Source organism: Leopardus geoffroyi, chromosome B4 (assembly GCF_018350155.1).
Source record: "Leopardus geoffroyi isolate Oge1 chromosome B4, O.geoffroyi_Oge1_pat1.0, whole genome shotgun sequence".
In the NCBI taxonomy this organism is placed as follows: Eukaryota; Metazoa; Chordata; class Mammalia; order Carnivora; family Felidae; genus Leopardus; species Leopardus geoffroyi.
Window position 1 is genome coordinate 3,953,389 of NC_059341.1, and position 27,191 is coordinate 3,980,579.

General features: G+C 45.5%; 1 long non-coding RNA gene across 2 annotated transcripts; it reads right to left on the bottom strand.

The window, feature by feature from the left end:
• Window positions 1–5,734: 5,734 nt before the first annotated feature.
• Window positions 5,735–9,524, bottom strand: LOC123590981. Of its 2 annotated transcripts, none has more exons than XR_006709064.1 (2): window positions 9,298–9,524; window positions 5,735–7,182 (listed from the first exon to the last, which is right to left on the bottom strand). It is a non-coding gene; the product is annotated as an uncharacterized LOC123590981 (long non-coding RNA). The 2 variants fall into 2 exon arrangements; XR_006709063.1 differs by having other exon boundaries at window positions 9,290–9,524.
• Window positions 9,525–27,191: the final 17,667 nt, after the last annotated feature.

Here is a 27,191-nt window from a genome sequence, read left to right on the forward strand (position 1 = left end):
GAAAGAAGATGAGAAAGGAAATTTCCTGAAAAGCTGCTGGAGGCTTGAGATGAATGTGCTTCCTTTCATACAGGTCCCAGCTCCCAGGCGATCCCAGATAGAATCCCAATGACATAAGGTCCTTTCGTGAAATGCATCTCAGATTTGCTTCACTGTGGATTCCCAATGTCAGCACGACGCATGTTTTGAATGTCAGTTAAACATTTAAATTTTTATTTATTTATTTTGAAAGAGTGAGAGAAGAGTGGGTAAGAGGCAGAGAGAGAGGGAGAGAGAGGATCCCAAGGAGGTTCCACGCTGTCAGTGCAGAGCCTGATGCAGGGTTCGAACTCAAGAACCATGAGTTCACGAGCTGAGCCAAGATCAAGAGTCGGACACTTAACCTACCGAGCCACCCAGGTGCCCCGAGCATTCCCCTTTTTAAAATTTTTTAATGTTTATTTATTTTTGAGAGAGAGAGAGAGAGAGACAGAGTGCTAGTCAGGGAGAGGCAGGGAAAGAGAGACAGGGAGACACAGAAGCCGAAACAGGCGCCAGGCTCTGAGCTATCAGCACACCACCTGAAGGGGGGCTGAACTCACGAACTGCAAGATCATGACCTGAGCTGAAGTCGGAGTCTTAACCGACTGAGCCCCCCAGGTACACCTCCTCTTTTTACTAATTGATCTGTTGACAAACACAGCGTCTGAGACATAGACAGTTTTCTCCTGCAATGGTGTTTGCAAACAATTTCATTGTTTGTCGAAGTTCTGAGGCATTAACTGGCTTTGGTCATAGTAAGCAAAACCATCTGATGAAACAATATTAATTCTTGTTTAGGTAGATTATCAGAGGATATCACAAAAACATATGCAATCAACCTGCAACTGGCTATTTTTAATCCTTTTGTTACTTGTTCGTGTACAACTTTAACAAGATACTAGCTTCAACTATATGGTAAAGTTAGGGCTTTCTACAGCTAGGATTAGCTGCAGAAACACCTTACTAAGCCATAGATGCAAAATTAATATTCATTACCTAACAACAAGTTATATTTTAAAATATTTGTAAATTGTAAAATTAATATGTGGTTACATTAAAATACCCAGAAAAGTGGTATTTTAAATGTGACAGGCTTTCTTACATTGCTTTTTTTTTTTTTTTTTCCCTAGCAAACTCATTGATTGGTAAATCATAAAGAATGGAGGCTTGGTCGTCACTGTGTCAGACAAAGTGTAAGCAGTCCTAAGTAGCACAAAACATGTGAATTCAGTCCCCCACTCGTTCCTCCCATCAACATACAGTCAACCGGGCTATACGGATACAATATAAATATATATTTGTAAAAACGTACATGACCTTGGGGAAGCTGTTCACTTCTTTGAGCTTAACATTCTTCCTCTCTAAAAACAGAAAGATAAATTTTCTTCTTAAAGATATTGGTCAGCGTGCACGTGTGTATGTGGGGGTGCGTAAACCTGAACACAGTCCACCAAGTCCCTGTGTTTTTTGCTGAAACAACCAGGCGATCGTGTCTCTTCCTTCATGCTGCCGTTCAGTAATGTGTTTACTCGTTTCTTCCCAAGATGATGGCTGTGCACCACAGTGTTGGTGGGAAAGTGCCATTCTCCTGTGTTTTTACTGGAAAGCGAGGAGAGTAGTGAGAGCCAAAACTCCACTGGGGGGTTACAGATGTTTTGAGAGTGTGAGAAGATTTTCACAGCTTCCAAGTGCTGAACAGTCCTTGTTAAACATCGTTTTATATGTAATGATTGAAAATTTTCAGTGGGAATAATTTTCCAGTTGAAAGAATAAAAACAAAAAAAAAATTACTACGAGAAACAATGAAAATCCCTTTACACCTAAAGATTTTGCTAGTCATTGTATCATTTGGGTGTTCTGAGCAACGGGATGGGTGAGGGAGGCTCCAATCTCTGTAGGCCACTCAGCCTCTTTTCAACCTCAAGGAGGGCCATTAACGCCTGTCCCTCACGGTCTGCCACTACTTCTCAAGTACGCATGGGAGGTAAAAACTACTCCCATCCGCAATTATTCCACGGAAGAGTCTCCAGGCTCTTCTCTTTCCTGGGGCCCCTGCTAAAAGGCAGGATCTCAGAGCACCACCTTTCTCAATCCGAGGATAATTTTCTAAGAAACAGATTACCTCTTTCAAAACCCAAACAAAACACAAAGAAGGTACACAGCAGAAGTAGCTGTGAGCCAGGGCAGCACCTATGGGGAGACGGGTGTGAGTCTGAGGAGGAAGGGAGCCGGGCTGTGTCTGTACCACACAGACTCTCTTTGTCCTCCGGGGATTAGAAGGGTCGGACAGCGCAGCCAGCATGTGGCAAGCTGCGTGGGGCTGGGGGCGGTGGTCGAGGGAGGGGAAAATGGTGTTTGCTGTAATATTGGTTCATGTAACATCTATGGGAATGGAACCGAACAAAACAACCGTGGCTGGGTGTCATGCATGGGGTTCCTGAGCGGCAGCGTCCTGTGGAGATGTTTCTGTGCGGTCCTGTTCAGCCCAGGAAGCCGGTCCAATGGCAGAATGCCATCGCCACCCAATCTCCTTGGCTTGTGAACCGTGGGCCTGGGCATCCCAACAAAGGACACTTCAGAGAGTCTTCTTGGAACAATAAGTTTCCATGTGTCCAGATGACATCACCCTCAGGAAGCCTGCAGGAAAGGAATGGGCGGGAGGGGGGCCAGTCCAAAAGACTTGTTTCATTTCCAGCAGGAGCCTCAAATTAGGCAGTTTTTTTCAAGGCTTTAAAAAGAAGAGCATCAAAATAATAAGCAGGGGGCAGGGTGGCACTTTCAGGGAACACTATGCTGTTTTTATAAATAACTTCAAGAGTGCTGTCCTTTAGAGCATCTTGGCTGCTGATATTAGCGTAGGAAGTAAATGGGAGTGGAGAACAACACCATCTTGCTGTGAATACAGAAGTTCCACACAGAATTTAGGTGGGAAAAACTGTCCGTGCCCACAGAGACAAGTTTCTTGTTCTTGCTCTATCTGCTAAGAAATGATCTGGGAACCGTTAGCAGAGCTCTCTGGTGAGTTCAGATTCAAGCCACGGAAGACACACAACTGAGTACAAAGGGCACGTGGTCAAGGGAAGCGAATTACTAGATGCCCGTGTACAAAGGTGAGAATCTATATCGTGAGCTTAGCGAATGAAAATAAGATTCCCTTTTGTCTATTATCAATAAATTTCCCAGGTACTGTTGTTGAGATTCCACATTTATGTTTTAAGGAAAATAGCCCAATTCCAAACTGTTAGCAGGAACTCTGGGCTTAAGCATCATATTTTGTTCTGTGATGTGGAATGAACTTGAGTAGCGAGAGAATAAAGAACTAGATAAACAATTAAGAAGGGAGAGGGGGAGGAAGGGGTCTTTATCTACTTGAGAAACTTAGAAAATTCTTCCAAAGAAAGAAAATCATGTAAAACTTGTGTTTTCTTGCTTCTTGCATCTTAAACTTCTTTTCTAGAAGAAACACCAAGGAAGAAGCTTAGAATATCTGATTCTTTTAAAATACATTTATTCACCAAAGCACTTTTCCTTCTCCACTATAAACAAAATTCAGCAATTGCCCTAGACCTTATGTATTTCCCAGTACATTATAACTCTGTCCTGTGAACATAAACTAGTTTTAAAAGGCCTTGAACCTAATCCAATCAAACACCTCTCCTGCCTGTTTTGTTTCTTTTAATTGTTAACACAGTGAACTTTATTTGCTGACCTAAAATTTGGCTAGGGCAGAATTATATTTTTAGCTGGAAACCGTCAGCTACCACTTGAGAATTCATTTTGCTCTTAAATTAGAATATTAATGGATTTGTGTGATGAGAAAGAAGAAAATAACTAGCTAAGGGAAGAGATACCAGTTCCGGCCCGACATTTGATTCTAAATTGGTTCCAGAAGTGAAATGGCTTTTCCCTGGAGGCCTTTTATGGGTGGAGACAGAGGCTTCGTGGTATAAACATGTTCTTGGCAAATGTCATGAAAAGTGTAGATTCACACCACAATTTGCTAACATTTATGCTTAGAATAGTAAATCACTCCTTCCAACAAGTTGAAGTTGGCAGAAATCCTATAAAAAAGTTAGGTCAGGGAGCCCTGCTCGGGAACACAAACAGAAAGAGATCTATGGAGTTTCCCTCTGAAAGAATACAAATTGCCCCACCAGCCACCGACGACATCCGCAAACACCCTACCATCAACACTTCAGGGAAACGCATGTGCAGGCTCCACTGGAGCGTAGACGGGGAAGGAATAGCATCGCCACCGCATTATTAGCAACATCTGAGAGCGTCCCCAGCACATGACTGCACACTGCGGGGAACAGGTCAACATATCTAAGATGCAGACTGCATGCTTTCTCTTACCAAGAACCACTGACCAATTTGACAAGAAATCGGTTGAGGTGTGAGAACTAGTAATGGAATGAACAAATTATAGAGAGAGGATGGGGGAAAACAACAACAACAACAACAACAACAAAAGTCAAAAACCAGCAGGTTATTGGATAGCCAACTCGTTCTCTGAAGGAGAGCAGGGAACACAGCTCTGAACTACACTTTTAATGGCTTGCTGAGACTAATCAAGGAAGGTCGACGTGTAACAGGCAGAAAGCGAAGCCTCTGAGGAGGAACACGTCCAGAGAGCCGAAGATTGAGAAGATGGCCAAGGAAGGCAAAGAAGGAGGTCGGGGCTCTCTCTGACACAGACGTCAGTACCGCCACCCGACCCAGGCCACCGTGTTCTCCCTCGCAGAACTTCCGAGCCTGAGAACAAGTCAGAGGAAGTGAGCCTGGCCAATACGTATGCATCCGACATGTATCCTACTCAACAAAACAAAACAAAAACTAACAGATCAAGTCTCAATACGCACTAGAAGCCTCAACCGAGAAATGCAGCGGGTTCTCTCGTTGGGCCCGAGCTCGCTCGCAGGGTCAGGCTGAGGCCCACTCCTGCTCGCTCGCACACCCTGCGCCTCTGACGCGAGGGCCCTGGGGCGCACGTCACAGCTCTGGAGTCATCACTCTTCCGTTGGTTTCTCACTGTTTTGACACGTTAAGATAACTCACGATTATGGTATATTTTGCAACCTCAACTCTTAGAGGCTAATAGCGTGACTTTTCCAGTGATGGTTTTCCTCTGTGTTTTGCTGCCTTTTATCAACTTTTAAACATTTCTAGTCATTTTTAAGTGGATTCACCTGCAAGTTCCCATCTCGTATGTGATTTTCATCTCACCTAGTTGTCACCCTTGCCTCCTTCCCCTTAACACAGGGGGCCCCGAGTTCCAGGGTTTAGGGGAGAGGGGCGTGTGCGCGGATTTCTGCTCCCCCAACCACCCTGACACCAGGGAGCGTGGGGAGGAAGGGCGCGGCACTCTGCTGGGGCTCCCGAGACAAAGCGCTGCAAACTGGGTGACTTCACTGCAGCGTACCGTCTCCCAGTTCTGGGGGCTGGCAAGACCGGTTCCTTCTGAGACCTCTGTGCTTGGAGAACAGATGACTGTCTTTTCCCTTGTCCTCACTTGGTCTCCCTCTGTGTATATCTTTGTGTCTAAATTTCCTCTTCTTGCTAGTTCATCTGCCATCTTGGATGAGGACCCTTCCTAATGGCCTCATTTTAGCTTGATTATCTCTGTGAAGACGTGCAAGGGAGGAAAGACGTCCCCCCTCTACCCTCCTAGGTTTGGAAACTGGGTCTATAAAATACACCGACCACAGGCAGATTAACAGCAGAAAGGTATACACATTTATTAAGTTTTACTATTATGTGCACGGGGGCATCCCAGGACATAAGGTAAATACCCCAAAGGGCAGTGGGGTCTGAGAGCTCACACGCCATCCAGGTACAGGAGGAAAGGGGTGCAGGCATTTCAGGGGGAGTGAACGGGTTAGGGGGGATGGCTGGGTCCTCAGAGGGACAGACAGGAGGGTGACAGTCTTCTGGGTGTGGGACCCACTTCTCAGTTCCTCTTCTGTGACAGGAGCTCCCAGGGAGGGGACCGAGGACCCCGAGGTCCTTCTGAAGGATGTGTGTTCAGGCACCTGAGGGGAGCTCAGAGGAAGCCTCTCCCCGCACCTGCTGTCTTTTAAGTGCCTTCTGTTCAAATAATCACGTGCCACAGCCGCACATTTTGAGGAGTGTGTCCCAGGCTCCTTCAGACGCTGTCTCCAAACACACCCACATTTTGAGCTATGAGGGGTTAGGATTTCAACATGAATTTTATAGGGGGCGGCGGGGGGGGGGGGTGACAATTCAGCCCATAACACGGGTCATGAGATATGTGCTCCCCCACCCCAGCTCCTTTTAAAAAGAAAATCTAACTGTAGTGAGAACACGTAATATCAGATCTACCCTCTTAACAAATTTTCAGAGCATAATACATTATCACTGACTATAGGCACAATAGCACATAGCAGATCTCTACAGCTTTTTCATCTTACTTAATTGAAACTTTTTGCCTCTTGATTAGCAACTCCCCACTTCCCCTCCCCAGCCCCTGCTGACCGCCACTCCAGTCTTTGATTTTACGAATTTGACCGTAAGAAGAACCATGCGGTATCCGTCCTTCTGTATCTGGCTTATCGCACAGAATCCCTCTGTGTGGTCGCACGCTGCAGAATCTCTGGTCTTTAGAAGCCGACGGTACCCCGCTTGTATGGATGGGCACACCACACTTTCTTCACACACTCCTCTGCTCAACTCTTGTGTTGAGACTTGAAAGGGGCTTGTTTAAAGGAGGGAAGGCTCCTTTATTTTCACCCTTTACTTAACCGCCTACTATGGAGTCTTCTCTACGTTCCTCGTTACCCCCACTGTAACAGCGCTGGGCCTGAATCTGTGGCAGGACGCCGTGACTGGCTCTGGCGCGTCCCCTGGCACCCTCCCTGCTCCTGCTGGCACAGCCGTGGCCGCACAGTAGCTGTGGACCCTGCCCGTCTCAGGGCCTCCTGGGTGCAATGCCAGCAACGCAGTGTGAGTCTGGACTGGCAGGGATGTCATAACTGCCTGACGCTTCCGAGCAGGGACACAGCTACGGCTCTGCGTCCCCAGGCCAGCTCTGACAGATCCCTTCTCGGGTACAGAAAGGTCGACTGGGCTGCCGGCTATTGGCGCTCCAGGGAGAGGATGTCCACCTGTTCTCTGGAAGAATCCAGAAGCCCCTCTCCCTGGCTTTAGGGAAACAAAAGAAGCACTACTGTATTAGTACGGATTTGGCCCTCCCAAATAACCTAGCCCCTTCCCTACTAACAAAAATTCACAAAACCCTACACATTGGGCCGGAGGCCACCTTCCACTTCCTTGAGCCCGTTATGTACCATCCCCGCCTACGACAGCTGATCACCAAAACGTACCAACAAACGTGCCAGCCCTCAAGGGGGAATTAGGCGCCCAGGCCCTCCTCATCAGAGGCGGGGCCACCTCCCGGGTGAAGACCGGCAAATAGATTTTACTCACATGCCAAAACACAAAAAATTACGGTATCTCCTTACTATAATTGACACCTTTACAGGGTGGATAGAAGCCTTCCCCACCTCATCTGAAGGGGCCTCCACAGTGGCTGAGATCCTACTCAAGGACATCATTCCCCGCTTTGATCTACCGAGAAGGATACGGTCTGACAACGAGCCTGCTTTCATCTCAGCGGTCACCCAACAGGTCTCCAAAGCTTTGGGTATTACCTGGAAACTCCACATACCATAGCACCCCCAGCCCTCGGGTAAGGTGGAAAGGCCAGTGGCCTCATAAGGCCATCTCACTAAACTCTCCATAGAGACTTGGCTTTCTTGGCCTCACCTCCTACCTAGAGCACTCACCCAACTTCAAGCCGCTCCCCGAGGACCCACAGGTCTCAGCCCATTTGAACTCCTGTACGGGCGACCCTTCCTGTTACCCCAACCCCTACCAAAAGATCCTCCTCCTTTGGCTGCCTATCTTCCTTACCTCAGCCTGCTCCGCCACCTGATCCGACATTACGCTGACCTCACTCTACCAGCTCCCACCGATCTCTCCTCTCCCCCATTATCTGTAAACCCAGGAGACTCGGTGCTCCTTCGAGTAAGACAAAAACCAACCCTTGCCCCCCGATGGGAGGGTCCCTACACGGTCATACTCACAACCCCACGGCTGCTAAATTATTGGGCCACACCCTGTGGGTTCACACCTCCAACCTCAAGCGAGCCCTGCCTTTACCCCCCATACCAGAAGAGTCGTGGACCTCCCAACCAACTGGCCCCCTTACCCTCAAATTAACTCGACAAACCCCTTCATGACTGACCCTTCCCCTCGGTTTTCCACCTTCACACTCATGATACTACACAAGCTACAACTTTCCCACCCATCCGACCCTACCACCTTCCTTCCCCTCATGCCTCTCCTGGGTCTCCGACTACTGGCTTTAGGGAACTCTCTCCGATTTCTCCCCCGCCGAAATCTCCTTCTTTACCTTTTTGCTAACCATACTTATGTATCATGATGATACTTCCCCTGTTACTCCTCACTAACATCTTCCCCCTTATACCCTCACAACCCTCCTATAGGTGGATTTTTTACCTATCTGAAACCTTTAATGGACACACCTCTATCATATCCTCTACCCCTTGCCCCCTTGTTGGGTGCCAAAATCAAGTTACCTTGCCCCTCCCCCTTGCCTATGTCTAGCCACAATCCCCCCCCCCCCGCTCCGGGGGATTCTATTGGTGCAATGGCACAGCTTATAAACAAATACCCAAAATCGCTTCTGTCTCCCAGTCACCATCATCCCCCAACTCACCCTATATGGACAGGAGGAACTCCATCAACTCCTCGAATTCCACCTCCAAAAATGAGGCGTTTTCCTCCCACTAATGGTTGGACTATCCCTGGCCACCTCCCTGCTGGCCACCGGGGTTGGGACTGGCTCCCTAATACACTCCATTAGCTCCTCCGGGGATCTGTCAGACAGGCTCCAAATTGCAATAGAAGCCTCAGCAACCTCCCTAACCGCCTTACAAAGGCAGATCAACTCCCTAGCACAGGTCACTCTACCAAACCAATGGGCCCTAGATCTCCTGACAGCAGAAAAAGGGGTAACATGCCTGTTCCTGAGGGAGGAATGTTGCTACTACCTCAGTGAATCAGGCTTAGTTGAAACCAATATAGAACACATAAAAGAAATCCAAAAAACCCTATCCGCCCGCCCAGGATCCTCAGACCCCCTAACCTCCTGGTGGCAATCACCCCTCCTAACTTGGCTCCTCACCATAGTCACCCCACTAGCTGCTAGCTGTATAATACTTACGCTATTACCTTGTTTTCTCCGTTTCGTACAGAAACGAATTCATGAAGTTTCCCAGGTGCATTTCACCAGATGGTGGTCCGGCCATATTTCCGCATTCCAACCTCACACCCCACATACCATAACATCGCCCTTACACCCGCAGGAAGCAGCCAGATCAGATCCGTTGCCCAGTATCACCAATAAGAGGTTGGAATGTTAGGATGGCCCTGGAACCACAGTGGAGGGGACGGCCATCTTGCCAGTGGAAAATCCTCAACAGAAAGCCCTGAGCAGTGCGCCAGAATGAACTGAGGGTCAACCAATCACCGAGCGACAGCACGACCTGGCACAAAAAAGGCCCACCCGGACCTAAACCCGGAAACTTAAAAACCCTACCCCACCACACCCAGCGCGACTTCCCTGACTCCTCTCTCTCTCTCCCTGAGTCACGGAACCTCGCCCGAGACTTAGTTCCCAATAAAGCCTTTGACTGCAAAAATTTTTTAGCTTCTGACTCTTATCTTTACCCTGCCCTACGCCTGACCTTAACAGCACTCACTTCCTGCTCTTTTGGCAAAAGACCTACAACAAAGATCCCCTCTCCCCTGTCCTCTTCTTTTACAAAATGGACCTTGGGGTGATGGCTGAGAAGAGACCGCTGGTTCATTCTGTAGAGGACCGTGGCCCCACTCAGGAGGACTTCCTCTATCATGTGCGATTCTTCGTGCCGCATGGACCCTGCCCGGCTCGGGTCCTAGCCATCAGTTCTGGAGGAGCAAGGAGAGCCCCACTCGGTTTTGTATTACAAAGGGTTCTGGAAATATCCTGAGAGTACTTTCTCAAATTCACCCTGGCACTTCCAAAGCACGCTGCAGGCCTCTGGATTCTCTTGTTCAAATGAGAGTTTTACGATGGAGAGAACTGGGAAGAGGTAACACATGGAGGTACCCAAACTCTTTCTCCAATTAGCCTCTCCCTCGGGGACCAACACGGCAGCTACAGAGTAGGAGTGAGAGCCAGAAGAAAGCGTGGTTCAGTGTGACAGCCAGAAGGACACAGAAGTTCTTTGCTGAGAAAATACGTCCGGAAATCTTTTCTCTTAAGATCTTGGAGGCACATGGGTTGTTACATTTAGGTAAAATCCCTCCGTTTCTTGAAAACCCCCTGCACGTATGATGCAGCCTCTTAACTTTGACTTGAACATGATTGGTAGGAAACGCTGAGTATTTTTGAAACTCAAACTATATTTTCCTCATCTACTAAGAAGATGTTTTGAACATAGTCTAAAGTTAGATTTCATAATAGTTTTGGTCTTTTCTAGTTTTAAATGTAATAATCCAGGGTCGTTATAAAAGATGACAAAGTTTTCACCCATGCTATATTCTGCCTTTTAAAATAACTCTTAAAACATTTGTATAATCTACCCCTAAACTACAACTCCTCAATATGCATCCACATAAATGAGGCATCAAAAGGTATTAGAGCTTAAGAACTAAAACATATTTGACCACGGGTTTGTTTTCCTGTGTAATAATTTTGTAAGGTTAAAAAAAAGCTATTTTAAATATCTTGCTAACACCACTCTTAGCATGTGGAAAACATGAAACACAGTTGAAGAAACAGTGCTGTGAACCATGTTCTATCTCTATCGTGAAGACAGGATAGTCCATAATTGGAAAGACAGACCAGCCAAAGTTTTCTGAGCACATCTGCACAATTGTCATCTAAATCTTGGTGATGTTCTTTTTCTTGGAGGTAAATATATAAATATCTGTAAAAGTACATAGTTTTACATATTATATGCTCTAATTTTTTCAGACTGACACTATTGTTCACAACATTGGGTAATGTGAAAGGAAAAATCTGTTCTTTGAAAGGTCGGCTGCTTCCCGTGGGAGGGGGAATGGGTCCATCAGTCAAGCAAATAGCAGCCTTTTCTGTAAGGCGTGTTTTTATGGTGACTGATTCTGTTGCAGTGAGTTACTAAAATGATCGGAATCATCTTCTATAAGGACACTGATTCCTTCCTTAAAAGAGTTACCTGCCCCATTGTTTAACACAGAAAAATTTACTAATGCTTCCAAAAAAATCACTGTAATTCTAATACTTAAAGCAGTTATATGCATTTTGTATGTAATATATAAACCAGATTTTCACAAATATTGATAAGAATAGATGAAAACATCACAGCCTATTGAAAATTGTCCACATGCAGTCATTAAGGATTTTAAAATAAAATTTTGGCAGGCTTTGGTTAAACAGCAAGTTGATGTATGTAAATATATGCTATCTGCTCATCCAGTTGCTTTGCTGCCATATTTAAAATGGAGTATTTATTTCCAGGGTGTTGTCCGTAGAGCAATGAGTGTACTTGGTGACTCATGTCCATGGACTTACTAGAATATGGGGCTGCATGTTGACCAGGTGTTCACAATAACCATTAACTTACCCAATGACTTGGCTTGACCAAACTCTACCTGATCAGGCTTCTCTCCTCCCCACAGGGCCCTGGACTTTGGGTGGCCTGCTAGCGTAAGCAAGTAAGGGCAAAAATTCCCCCTCAACTGCTTATCCTGAGAATCCAGAACCAACTGACCATTGAAAGCACCCCATTCCCCCTGTCTGCTGTCCGGCCCTACCAAGTCCTATGGCCCTGCCTCCTCTCCCTGAAACACACCCCTGTTTGATTTTTGAGACACTTGCAGGGACTGAGGGCAATGTGTTCTCCCTATTGCAATGGTGTTTTGTAATGTAGTCTCTCTTCATTCAAGTCTTGATTTTTTAAAATTTATTTTAACATTTATTTCTGAGAGAAAGAGAGAGACAGGGGGCATCAGCATGAGTGGGGGAGGGGCAGAGAGAGATGGAGACACAGAATCGGAAGCAGGCTCCAGGCTCCGAGCTGTCAGCACAGAGCCCGACGTGGGGCTTGAACCCACAAACCATGAGATTATGACCTAAGCTGAAGTCGGTCGCTTAACCAACTGAGCCGCCCGGGCACCCCAAGTCTCGATTTATTTTAACTTAAACACACACACACACACACACACACACACACGTGCCTTTTAACTGCAAGTAAGAGTTTATTAGACATGTTTATCAAGCGATGTGTACGTGTCCTGGGCTGTGTTAGATGAAGTACAATAAAATGTCACCAAGAAATTTACAAAACAAAACACCCAACAACAACAACAACAAAACCTGCAAAGCACTGGAAGAGGTGGTCCAGAACGGTTAATAATGGCTTCTCCAGAAGAGTGTGGATGTGTGGTCAGCCTGCAGGGAATATACAACTTGGCTACATTGGTAAAGAAATGGAATTGTGATTGAGCCAGAGACAAAACCCCCAAATAATGCCTGAAAATGAATCAACAAACGAAATGTGGAGCTTCTTCCGAAAGGAATGAAGGAGTGCAGCGTCCATACTTAACAGATTGGTGTCTTCCCCCATTTCTTATGTATTTACCATTTGTTATACATTTGGCACTTTACAGAAACTCAAAACCAGATGATATTTTGAATTCAACCCAAACCATTTTCTCTTCTCATTTTGTTTTACTGAACTGGCTAATGTGAGAACCCTCCATGGGGAATTTTTTATTCACGACCCTGACTTTGATAAGCATCCCAAGATATCACGAGAAACCAGTAGGTTTTAATATGGAAAAGGAGAAGGGGAAATATGAAATAGGGAGGGGGGCTGTGAGACTAAGCAGTGAGCCCTTTCCCGTGCGACGATGCGGTGCTACGTGCCAAGCTCTCTATAATGCGAGCATTTCCGCTAACACTCTCATCCGATGTAGGAGATCAAACCAAGATGCCACCCCCAACACTGACTCATTTTCTTGGCAGATCCTGGCTGCTATTCCTAAAAGTGGGATTGGAGAATGAGAGGCTCTGGTATAGGCAGGGGCCCCAGATGGTAATGGAGTAGTCAGGGGCCATGAGAAGGAGCTGGACCCTGAGACCAGCAGGGATGCTCGGTGGGGAAGGAGGGGGGGTGAAGTGCAGGTGAAAGCAGTCAGGCTGTCACCACTGGCTTCGCTCCCCCCCACCGCGCCCCCTGCAAAGTGGTGTCTTGAATAGCTCCTCTTCCTTGAAATCACAAGGCATCACTAGACACCTCAATAGCTTATTCCAACCTGCTATATCATCATGACACAAGAAACGTGTCCTCATTGCTCTTTGTGGACTGTGACTCTCTGGGTCATGAAAGATCGAAGAAAATGTAAGGTGAAGAGAACGTTTCTGTCCCAAGAAAGTTGAAGCAGAGAGAATTACGGTAGACAGTAAACGAGGAAAACTTAGAATGTACATGTTAGCTTTTGTTTTCTGCTATTTCTTCTGTTGTACCTATTGACATCAGGTATCCAAAAATAGTTGTTCATCTAGCTGTTTGTAAATTTGAATCACAGGAATCATTCAAAGTCAATCCCCTGTGCCGATCAATAGGGTAATAAGGAATAACCCAACCCCTGCAAGGTGACTTTGAGACAGGGCAGCATGCAGGAACTAGAGTAGAAGCCGTCTCGATTGATTTGTCTGGAAATGGCGACTACATGAACGCAGGACACAGTGGTGTAGGTGCTGTTCTGTGCCTTAAGAAAGAATGCCGGGGTACCTGGGTGGCTCAGTCGGTCAAGCGTCTGACTTCTGCTCAGGGCATGATCTCGTGGTTCGTGGGTTCAAGCCCCACGTTGGGTTCTGTGCCGACAGCTTGGACCTGGACCCTGCTTCGGATTCTGTGTCTCCCTCTCTCTCTGCCCTCCTCTCAAATAGAAATAAACATTAAAAAAAAAAATGCCAATTATGCACCATTGGGAAGGAGACTGGAGATCAGGGTTTCTGATTTTGTAAAGATACCTGTTTTGGTGTAATTTCTCTGACCGCTCTTTCTGGGGATGCCAGCTGAGTGGTTGCCTGTGAGTGATCTCCTCCAAGTGACTTGAAGATCATCAGAACTTATCTGGGTTCATATATTTTTTCCAATATTGTTGGGTGGGGCTCTTCCATGGGAACTTTAGAAACTCAGTCATTATTTCAAGCAACCGAATCAAGCCCCAACAACATAACCATACACACCTTTCCTAAAAATTACATTGTGATGTGTACGTAGATAATTACATATGCCTAGGATCAGCTTTTTGCTATTTTCTTCCAGCGATTTCCGTCCACTGGTGTTTGTCTAGCATGGACTATGTCCACTGCTCTCATTCGTACCTACATGTTGGAAAGGTCCATTCCTGGAAGCTAAAGGTGTCCCCTCACAGTGGTACCAGGGCCCTGGCCTGAGTGTCATACAAGGACTCACTAACCCTGTTTGATTACTAACTTTACTAATGTGTCAGGGTTTCTATCTTAAATTTAAGCCCTATAAGACTATCTTTCTCTCTGATTTTGAGGTTTCATTGTTGTTGTTGTTGGGGGATGGGAGGAGGGGGTTTGTACTACATCCTGAGCTGGAATAAATCTGTTCCTTTATTTTCCCCCCAAGATGGGAGGGTTTATTCATTGGTCCCTTGGGTACGCTTTTATCGTTCCAAACAGGAGTCTCAGGCACTAGGATTCTAGCATCACTTGGAAAGCTTTATTTTTATTTACTTATTTTTTTAAAGAAATTGCCACATCCTAGACCAATCAGTTCAGAACCTTTACAAGCTGCCCTGGGGGGTTATGGAATACGGCTGACGATAACCACTGGTGAGTGTCCAGGGTGCCGCCTGCAGATCCCCAGCCAGAGACACAAAGGGACCCACTAATTCACTTCCTCTTCTCACTTCAAAGCAGTTATGACTGTACCATGGGATCAAAGTGATTTCGAGCCCCTGGGGCTGTGACTGCCTAAGGGTTCCCAGCTCTGTGGGCCTCAGAAGGCTTTGAAGTCCACAGTGAATTGCTGGGGCAGAGAGACGGGGTCCATGAAGAAATTAAGGCCATGATTTGCCAAAAAGAATTGCTTCCCACCTACCTATACAGTGAATCTGAGATGGGAAGGGGGTCATCACCCCACTGACACTTTGATCTTGGCTCTATTAAATGTTTCCCTTTATGATACAGGAACACGTAGTGTCTCCATAAAAGTTAAGAATGACTTCAGTTTCAACGCTTAATTAGTATGTCATTAAAAGTTTATCTGAGGTAGTGGGAAAATTTTTAAGTGTTTTGATAACACAGAAAATAGAGGAAGATGGATTCATTGTCAATTAAAATTCTCCCATAGACAGCTGGCCTATAGACATCTGGTCTCTGCAGAACATAGTTTAATTCAAATATTCATTAACAACAGAAGGAAAATGCAGATTCTATCTTCTAATCTCCAATTGTATCAAATCCTGACTATGTCTATCCAACAGAGAGAAAGGGTGGAAGCATTCTGCATCCCAGCTTCAGGATTGAATGTGATAACTGACCATAGGTCCTCTGTTCTTTTTTTTTTTTAATGAACATTTTTAAGAACACAGGATTCCCCATGATTTGGCTTTACTGTATTTTTATGCCATAATATGATTGGTTTATAAATTATCAACTGCTAGGTATGATGGGGATTGATAACATTACATTCCTAGAAAGAGGTAAATACTTTTTTTTTTTTTTTTTTAACCATGCAATAGAAAAATCCCATAAGCAAACTTGTCAATCGGGCTAATGCTTGTATTTACATATCTTACATATTTTGATCATCAGGTCATTCCTCAGGAACAATGAACTATCTTCATAACTCTAGGGGCTAGAACTAGGTTATCAGAGTTTGGGAATATTTCACTGGGTCCTTTTAGAAGTAATGACACAGTTTAGAAAGTAAAGCATAGGTAAAGAAGAAATTTCACTCAAGTCAACTTTGATAACTGAAATTTAATCTACTAATGTACATTAGAGGTAAATTATGTTTTATGAAAATCAATATCCTTTTTTTTGTAACAAATTGAAGTAACATTTTAAATGCTAACAGACTGAATTACTTATTTCCGGATCTAGGAAGCCTTCATCTGTACCCGAAAGCTGTTTATTAAAGAACGCACTATAATGTAAGAGGCCTGTCTCCTACAGGTGGGAAGGGAAAGCCTCTCCTTACAAAACAAGGAAGGACAAAGCAGGGACTTGATGTGGAGTAAGAAAATATTTCGAAAGCTACCTACATCGTTCATACCTACTATCATTAGCTAACCTAGAAAAGATGTACAAACTATCTCACTTTTTTCCTTTCCATTGCAAGTTGAAAGGACTGATGTTGGCCTCTGCATGTGGAAAGCAGAAACTGCAGGGCAAACACTTCACACCTCCCCAGCTATTACAAGGATGACCAAGCAGGGCTGTGCTGTTATCAACTTCCAGCCAACTTTAAAACTGCACTGAGATTTTGGCTGAATCCTCATATCTGATTAAATATCTTCAGTACTTCGATATTGGAGCAGACAAGTGACTTCCCCAATGCCCTGAACTGCAACACTTGTGCTCCATGGGCAGGACTGACTTTTTCTGGCTCCGGTTCCCAGGCCCCAGGTGAATGCTGGAAGTGTGGACATGGGGCCTTTGGGATATTTAATCCCAGATGCTCCACGAGATCACTGTCTGCTGTCACTGTTTGTGGTGTCGGGCAGAAGCTCTCCAACATGCGCATGTGCATATGTGCGTCACCTGGGATGGTGCCCTGTGCGGATTCTGACCCAGTGGTCAGGTAGGGGCTGATACTGAGCACTTTAGCAGATTCTCAGGTGACGCTTAATGCTGCTGGCCCACAGACGAGGGCCACGCAGCGAGAGTGTGTCTCCCTGGAACAACCATAGGCCCTCCTGCCTCCTCACCGTTGGAAGTCACAAGTCTGACTTGGAAGGCCGACCTTAGTTAAGGGCTACCTCTGGGACCCTCCAGGGGGCTGTCTGACCTCCATAAGCCCGGTGTCCTCACTTGCACATAGGCACAGAGGCACTCACTACTCACGCGTGGGTTTGAAAATCACCTGAGATACTATGTGAAATCAAAATCACAAGAGGAAAAAAAACAGGAGGCATTAATACATGCTAGAATTCTTCCTTTGCTTTGAAAAAAAAAAAAAAGCAAATTACTTTGCTATTAAGGGAGGATGGTCGAAATAATACCACATCATTATTCCATTTTCTTCTCTCTGAGAATTTACTCATATATGTGTTTATTTTTTCCCATAAGAATACACAGGAAATACACTGCATTTTCCAAGTGCTAGCCAAATCTATTTAAGTTTGTTAACATACTAAATCACTGACAGACGGAGGTCATCCTGATGCTTCACTGGTCTCGGTCAAAGTGATCGCTGGATTACCAACAGAGCTCTTTTCGCTAAATGCAGTGACATTATGCCTAATGTAGCCTCTTAAGCCGTTTGATAACTTTTCACATGCCTAGTGAAAAAAATGTATTTTTTCCCTTTGGATATGTTTTTCCCATAATAAAAACTCCCTCTAAAACTGAAGGCAAAATTTAGTTTAATGTGGAAATATATTCCAGCTTGAGAATGAATCAACGCCACATTTTTTCCGCAGAATGAAAGCATGATGTCATGAAGCTTTTGTGTGTTTTCACAGATGTTAGTCTCCTTTTGTCTAGATGTGAACTATCAAAATCATATTTTGCAGCTATGTGTAGGTGCCGGTTGAAGCTAGAAATCAGGGAGAATTTTGGCCGAAATTTTCAGCTGCCTAAATTTCTATTTTAGGTAATTTTGCCCGCCCTTAAAGCAAATATTTGGAACGTATCTATGTTGAATGGCCCTTCCCGACTCGTGATGGAACTTTGAGGATAAAGTGAACACACTGTTTCTGTTCCCTGTGCCCAGAGGGTGGGGACAAGGCCATTTTCTCTTTAAATAGCCACAGATTGTATCACTAACCTTTGTGTCCTTTCCTAATAACCCATGCCGGTAACTTCAGCTTTGGAATACTGACAAGTTCAACTCTAACTAGTGTGAACTTCAAAAATATATGTTTTTACTACTTAGAATTTTTTCCTCATAAAAATGTCTGGATGTAAGTGTCCACTCCTCCCCCTCCATTACATAAGTGAAAATAAATGGTCTTGATCTCTTAAAAAAAAAAAAATAAAACAAAACAGGAGTGCATAGTCTTGAATGATGTAGTCCTAGCTTACGCCATCTTTGCTAAATCTGTATATTAGAGTAAGTCTGTAAGAAACACAGATTTATACGTTTTAACGTAACTTTGTCCCAGAGCATGTTTATACCTCTTCTATCGTTGATTGGTCTACGTGTGGCTCAAGACAGAAACGGACAAGAAAAATTAATGGACAGAACCCTAGACAGGGGTGTGGTGATAACAGCTACAGCACAGTGGGAAGCAGAAGGATTTGGAGCCACATCCAGGGTGGCCAACTGTCCCACTCTGTCTGGGACTGAAGAGTGTGCAGAGCCCTGGAGATCTGGTCACCTCACCTGCCACACACTGGGCTCAAACGCAGAGTCCGCCTTTACTGGCCTTGGAGCCCTCGGGAAAACTAGCCTTAGTTATCTCCGTGGTAAAAAGAATAAGAGTAACCAACTACTCCTTAAGGTTTTATAATTTTTTTTTTAATGTTTATTTATTTTTGAGACAGAGAGAGACAGAGCATGAACAGGGGAGGGTCAGAGAGAGGGAGACACAGAATCTGAAACAGGTTCCAGGCTCTGAGCCATCAGCACAGAGCCCAACACGGGACTCGAACTCACGGACCGCGAGATCATGACCTGAGCTGAAGTTGGACATTTAACCGACTGAGCCACCCAGGCGCCCCCTCCTTAAGGTTTTAAAGATTTGAGGTGACATATGCAAAGAGAATGGTCTGGAACATCGTGGTAAACAAGGCAAGAATGTGCTGAGCCCAGCCGATACACCAGACCCCGTATGATGCGTCTTACATGCTCTCAATCCCACTACAAGCCAGCACGGTGGGGGTGAGCCATCGTCGTCCCTTCCGCAGGGGACCAAGCCTTGGCCTGCAGAGGCTGGGACTCACCCGGGTCACCCTGCGGGTGGCTGGCCGGGCTCTGTCTTGCGCGTGACCCTCTGCACGCTCCCACCACTCGTGCCGTCCGCACCAATCGCTGACAAGCTTGTGCTCCAGGTAAAATACAAACGACGGGCCTTGCCCCCCTCATCTCCACACCCCCCGCACACATAGCAGTGACACCCAAAGCACTAAACTCAGGAAGGCATGCTGCCAACGTGGCCCCAGAGTCAGAGACTCGTTGCCTGTGGCGTCCTGTCGAAAGCCGCACAGATTCTGTCACGGTTTTCCACAACCACGGCCGAGTTTGGGTCGATGAATCCCCGAGGAGAATGCCAACATCTCCCTTGGACATCCTACGTCCACGGACCACTTCGGAAGGAGGCCCAACTTCCACGTTTGTGTAATGCCTCGCACCGTGCGGGGTGCGGCCGCTCTGCAAAGACCAACTTGGGGGCCTCAAGAAGCTAGACTTCCATCTGTAACCATTCGGAAATAGGTGAAGCCAGTGCAGTGCTTCCCAGCACATCCCTGTGACCCGGCCTGGCAGGCCGGGCCCAGGTACGACGTCCAGCTTTGCTGGTCTACGGGCATTTGCTTTCTCTTCCGTGAATCGCCCTGCCGAGCTCCGGCTCCTGTGGGTCCCCTCTTGCATTTATTTCGTGGCCTGAGCCCTCCCCACTGACAACAGCCTGTGGCCGTCGTCTACCCAACCATGCAGAATAATCTATTAAAGAGAATTCTGTTATTTTAAGAAGTCAAAGACCCATAATTCTCTTGGCATCTTTTCGCCCGGTTAGTGCTGCCAGGACTCCGGGCTTTGCTGGGTACGGGCTTCTGCGACAGTTCATGCCTCTCCCAACAGTGGCCAATTTTTAATCCACTCTCTTATGCTGATGGAGATGTTCGTTCTGTTTTCCTTCCTGACACAAGTGGGAAGCTTCCAGAGCCCAAAAGTAAGATGGCAAATGACTTCTTGTTTATTTCAGTTTACTTACTTTGTGAATACTTTTAAAATATTTATATTTTCTATGAATCCTCAAATTTAGCGAGGTTATTTCCTTCACTTCCAAAAAAAAAAAAAAAAAAAAAAAGGAAACAAAAAAGAAAAAGAAAAGTTGGAAATACTCATATGATCCTCTAATGAGAAAGGAAAAAAAAAAGATCACCACCCATTTCTTGCTCCTGACTCTACCCCTGCCTGTCTGTCATCAGCTTCTTCCGACCCACTGTAACCCCGGTCATTGCCACAGCACAGTCATTTTTTTTTAAAAGTCTGAGTCAACCATTAGAGGTAGGATCGGACTTCAAATATCACTTCGGTACCTCCCATTGATTTTGCAATCTCTCCTGGCTACAAAACTAAGCAGATTAGTTTTGCTTTTTAGAGCAATGTATTGTGGTTAGCATAACCACTCCCTTCTTCTGCCAGAATCAATGACCAGGGAAATGGTTTATCTTGGATTTATATTGTAGGAAAAAAGTCACTCAGGTCTTATTGGCTCCCCCCGCCCCTCCCGCCCCATAAAATCATGAGCCAAAGCAAAATAACCAAGCCAACAAAGAAACCTCACACTATTTTTCAAAGGCCTTTAAAACATGTTGTAATGACCCAGTTAACTCAATGCCATTTATTTGACTATTTTCATATTTAGAAAGCAAAAATGTGGAAGTGAGCAAAAGGGGCCAATGGAACCAATATAGTATATGTAATTATATCATATCCATGAAAGTACATGTACTTTATTTTTAGCAATTAACTCATGCACAAAATCATCGATTACTAATTATTACCATAAGCACAATTTTCCCCACAACACTTTCTTATACAAATTTCCAACACACCAAAAAGTTAACAGAACTGCACAGTAAACACGTACCCACCGCCTAGATTTTACAATTATCATTTGTTATGTCTGTCTTATTCCCTATCTATCCATCTTATTCATTCCTCTGTCCATAAATCAATACATTATAAGCACAATTTTAACAAGTTAAATTACCTAATTTTCCACCCATAGAAGTTCGGAAGCAATGAGTTAGAATGAATTTGCACAAGAAAAGAGTATGCACGGGGCGGGGCGGGGGGGGGGGTGCCTGAGAGATTCGGATCTATTGACAGCCTTAAGAGTTGATGTGAATGGACACTCAGTGAAGTGACAGGTGCCAAGTAGAAACAAGAGCTCAAGAGTCTCCCTAGTTGGAGGCAGCTGTGTAGAAGAGAGGAATAGTAAAACCACGTCATACAAGCTACAGATCCCATCCTGGGCACAGGACAGACATCGCTCACAAAGTCTGCAACCTTCGTGAAGCCTAGACAGGGCCACAAAATCCTTCTCAACACCGTACTCTGGGAAGGAACCAGCAATGGCTCAGGACTGCCAGTCCAGTTGAAACTCATTTGCCATCTGTGGTAGACACGCTCCGCACACCCCTCAAAACTACAGCAAACACACGACAGATGTGGGTAACAACAAACCTGATTATTGATGAACATGAAGTCGTAAGTATAGAGTCCCTGCTATATGCAACAGCACTACTCCCCCATTTTGGCACATTCAAGTATTCTCCACAACTTTTGCAAAAAAAAAAAAAAAAAAAGAGAGAGAGAGAGAGAGAACTTTTTCCTGCCTGGCATAGACCTGGGCAGCCATAGGGGGCTTTGGTTTTACAGAAAGAGAGAGAGAGAGAGAGAGAGAGAGAGAATGATTCAAGTTAAGAAAAAAGTTCTGGAAGATTCCAGGGTCCGGGTTTAGACCCTGGTTGGGTTCGCCAGATGGTCTGAGTGTGTTCTGGGTATTGGAGACAGGGTGGAGGGTGGGGTGAGTAACGAGGAGGAAGGATAGTTTTATGTAAAAATACAGCCATTTTCTGAATGTTGGACTTTGCTGGAATAAACATGATTTGGCTTTTATCATTCAGTATTCTATTTGAAAGGCCTTAATAAAACCAAGAGCTTCACTGAGCTTGGTTTTGAATTTTTATGATTTCTTAGTCTATTGATTTCACACTGATACTGGTAGGGCAGAGATCATGAAATAATCTGAGCAAAAAGTATGTAATTAAGACAGAAGACAGGAGGAATTTTAATACATGTTTTTTAAAGGCTACTAGGAAAATAAAAGTTAACTTTTCAAAAAGTTTTAGCATCCTAGTGGGAAAATTCATTCCTCTTGAAGATTCCCAGAAGTGAAACAGCTCATTGTCTAACCAAACCAGCGATGAGGCACTGCTTAGTGTATATACACAGAGCAGTATGTTTTGTGACAGGTTGACTTTTTAGATGAAGTGAGAACACTGCTTTTAATTCCTCTGATCTTTACGAACTGGACTGGGCTGTGTTTTGCGGCCCGCTGACGGTCCGCACACAGGCGTGGCGGTGGCTGCAACAGAGAAAGGCAGCGGGCCTCTGCCTCTTCACATTGTTTGTGTAGCTGGCCACTGAACAGAAGGGTTCCCCTTTCTTCTCATCCTAGGACCCCTGAGGTCAATAAGGAATATCGTATTTCTTAGTGGTATGCTCTAAGAAGGTTGCCTTGCAAGGTTCAGAAGCTCCATGCGTCCCCAACTGTGTCCACAAATACTGGAATTGTGTTCCCTTTCTGTTTACGTATAACTCAAGCTATACTATCTTACAGGATAGCCCCAGCAAGCGGTGGTGTTGAGTTAGGGGCACACTGTGCATTTCCAGCTTTAGGGTAGTCTAAGGCTGAAATATGACACATATTTCAGTAGGGGCCAGATGACAGCCTCCAGTAAAATGGAGCCAGGTCCTGATGTGTCTAGTAGAAATTAACATTCAAAGAATGGAAAAATCGTTAAGACGCTGACAATTTGCCACAGTCTAAAAAATACAAACACAAGCTATATTTCCTTAAATGCTCTCAGGATTCTGCCCCTTCCCAGCCTGGCATAAACGGCTCCCATTGTTGGCAACACGGCAGATGACATCTTTTTCAGTGGGCCATTTCAGAAACAGTTAATAATTGTGTGTTCCTAGAATTACATTTTGGCTTCAAGGTCATTTGAGAAGGGCTGACATGATCTTGACAGAAATGAAATGACTGCGAAGGTCCTAGCTTCATAGTCTACGCGCAAAACTCATTTGGGATGTGTATTCAGTGTTAGTGCATGTGCGTATGTGTATGCAAATTTGTGTATGTGTGTATAACTGTGTGACATATAACATCCTTTGTAGGCCTACTATCTGGTTGCCATTGTAAAGCTTTGGTTGTTAGGGGAAATACAGATGTCTTTTTCTGAGCATTGTTTCCCCAGACATTTATGCTAACTCTCATATCGACAGAAGAGTTTTCTTTGTTGAGTTGCTGGAAAGTAGAGTTGATTTTATAGACTTTCACAGGGTGCTTTGGGAAGTTTCAGCTTATCTGGGATTCTGGAATACCAAGGATTCCCAGCTGTCCCCTAGATCATCATTCCTTCTGTGGCTGGGCCGTGACCTTTGATACCAGGTCACACTACTGCCCGTCACCCTCACCCGTGTGGGCCACCCCTCTACTCTCCCTCCCTGTCTACGTACTGCACAGGGAGACTGTCATATATTTTGTCCACTAATTTGCAATTCTCAATTTATTTACACAATAGGATCAACGTTACGTACAAATCGTATTTATGAGTTTGAAGCTTCGTACGGCTTACATACACCAGAACACCCTATTCTGGAAAAGCCCATGGAACTTTTCTGTTGCATGGAACTTTTTCTGAAAAGTCTGTTTCTCTCTACCGATGTGTTCATTATCACAGGGACAGTGGTAATTAACTGTCCTAGTTCGCTTTTGGGTCCCCAGTCCCCAGGGCAGTGCTAACATATGACTCATCCTCGACCACAGTATTTTGAATGCACGTATGGATGAACATGGAGTGGGTCCCATCCCCCCGATGGGGGTAGAGAGCAGTCGAGGCAGATTTCCAGAGCAGCTCAGGGAGCTTCATGCACCTCCCTGCTGGGGCCACGGAGTATTGTTGGTAAAGGGAAAGGCCTTCTCATCACGAGTCTGGTGATTGCTGAGAGCGAGCTCAGCAAGGGAACTGCATCTTCAAAGCTGCAGGAACTTGTGAGGATCTCTCTTCTTATCCTAAACACATACTTACTTGTGAACCATTTTTTTTTTTTTTGTATTCCTAATTTTGCTTTTTTTTTTTAAAGGTTCTAGAACTAGCGTAAGTTATAGTCTCCACGAAATGTGGCTCAGCCCCAAATAAGAGGTGACAGTGTTTTTTTTAATGTTTATTTATTTTTGAGAGGGAGAGAGACAGAGCACAAGCAAGAGAGAGAGAGGGGGAGACACAGAATCCGAAGCAGGATCCAGGCTCTGAGCTGTCAGCACAGAGCCCAACGCGGGGCTCGAACCCACAAACAGATCATGCCGAGTGGAAGTTGGACGTTTAACCGACTGAGCCACCCAGGCGCCCCCGGGTAACAGTGTTTTTTTGGAGAATTCTTTTTCTTCATGTTACTTTCCTTCTCTTCCTGCTTTCCCACTTCTTACTTTCCTGACCTCACGACTGCCTTCTCTCCATTTAACAATGCTGCCCGGAGCCCAGCAGCACATCTTCAACACCAAGTTCAGCAGTAAAAGTAGGAATAGCTCTTACCAACAGATGGGACTTATAACATGGAGAATATTTATCTCCCTCCCAGCGCTACAAAAACCATTAGCATTTAGGGGGTCTCTTCCTTGGCAAGTCTTTCTGGCCTCAAGGCCCCACAACCCATTCTGATTATAAGCCTGGGCTGCATTTCCTGCCCCCCACTTCCCCGAGTTACACTAGGACATGAGGGTAGGGTCCACGTGTGCCAAGCTCGTGTGCTTAAAACTAGGATTTTGTTTTGTTTTTTTTTAATTTTAACGAAGTGACAGAAGGCCTGGGGACCAGAGAGGCTCACTCCCGAGGTGACTGTAGGACAAGGCCCAGCGGAGGGGGGAGGGTGTCTGGTGCCATGCTGGGATGGATCAGCTCTGGGAGTCCTTTTCTGTGTGCCCCCCAAACCCGACTTCCTCTGGTTCTCCCCATTTTCCCCAAATTCATTCTCCAAATTTCCTGTAATTTCTGTAAACCACCAGACGGGTTTCTAACACATTCTCTCTGCTTAAATTAATAGGACTCCCTTTCTTTGGTTTGCATGTGAGAAACTGCCCAAAGCACTTTTTACATCTTATCTCGGAGATCTTCTAACCCACTCCCTTTTGTCTCGTATGAGGGGAACTGAGTGGGTTGGGGGAGTTGGAGGGGACAGCCCATTTTGCAGAACGTGCCTGGAACTGAGCATCTACTGAGGTGGATTCGACATTTCTCTGTCGCTCAGACAGAAGTGGCAAATAAATCTCTAGTAACGCGTCATTTCCTAAATGAACAAACTCTCTTATGAAACAGACTCCTGTAACGTCTGCAGATCCTTCAGGACACTGCACCGAAGTGTTCACGCTGCTAACACTGGGAGGCATGAAATGTAGATTTCATTTCCTAAAACATCCTCTTTCGATAGGTGTTTGCTCTTCCTGCTCCCATCACTGGACTGCCCCCCCCCACTTCCTAGGGCTTGGGGGACAGAAACAGAGGAGTAGAGGATGACACTGGGTTCTCAATACTGGGAGAAAGGTAAATTCTCAATCACATACACACATCACCAAAGCAATCAGCAAGGGAAGTGTGCAAGACAGTTTAAGGGCAGTCAACCATCTTGAAGGTAGAGATGGGGAAAGAACAGAAGTCGGTAACAGAGAGAGTTGATAAGCGGCCACCTAAGAATCAGGAGAAACCAGCCGGAATCTGGAGAGTGCCAGAATTCTAAGCCGGAATCTAAGAAGAAGGGCACGGTCCACAGCACCGTCCCCAGTGGAAGGGCCCGCAGCAGAACGACTCAGCGGGAGAACAGATTTGGAATCTGCTGGGGACTGCACGATCGTGTCCCTCCCCCACCGCCACCCCCGAATTCATGTGCCAAGTACCATGAGGGTGACAGTGTGAGGAGGTGGGGCCTTTGGAAGGTGATGAGGTCATGAGGGTGGGGCCCCCTGAAGGATTAGGGTCCCAATAAGGGACCCCACACAGCGCCCCTCACACAAGGACACAGTGAGAAGATGCCATCTATGAACCAGGATGCGGGTTCTCACCAGACACTGAATCTGCTGGTGCCTTGACCCTGGTCCTCCAGCCTCCAGAGCCGTGAGAAATAAAGGTTTGCTCTAGATAAACTCCCCAGTCTATGGTATTGTGTTACAGCAACCAAAGCGCTAAGACAGAAACCCAGATAGTACGGGAGATCTCATCAAGAAATGGCTCTTCGGCATAGAAAAAGTAGGAGATCGGGATTAGATGAGAAACAGGAAGGTGACGGGGATGTGAAGGGTAGGAGTATACACAGCTACTCCTTCCAAGAAACCCTCCATCGAAGGGGTAGTGGGAGATGGTGAATTTAACCCAACAACACAGACGGCCGGAGATTCTTCCTGCACGCAATGCCACCTACCCTCGAGGACGGCCAAGAGTCTATCCATTGTGTTAAATAGGCCTAACTAGTCTTATGAGACAAAAGGCAAGAAAGATAATGGTTCTGTCTGCCTTCCCTTGTGAAATATATAATCGTTTCAGTGCTAATTCAAATCACATTTTGATAACATGTCACCCCAGTGAGATGCCACCTCATCCTCTCTAGGATCTCTATAATCTATTTTAAAAACAGTACTAAGCATTGGTGAAAGTGTGGAGAATTTAAGATGCTCACGTCTTGGGTGGGAATGTAAAACGATACGGGGCCGTGGAAGACAGGGTGGCAGCTCCTCAAAAAGCTAAACGTCATCACCTCTGATCCAGCCATTCTAGTGCTAGCTGAACACCCAGAAGAACTGAAAACGGGTGTTCACACATACACGTATCTGCCTACTTATGGCAGCATCATTCATAGTCACGCGAAGGTAAGAGCAGTCCA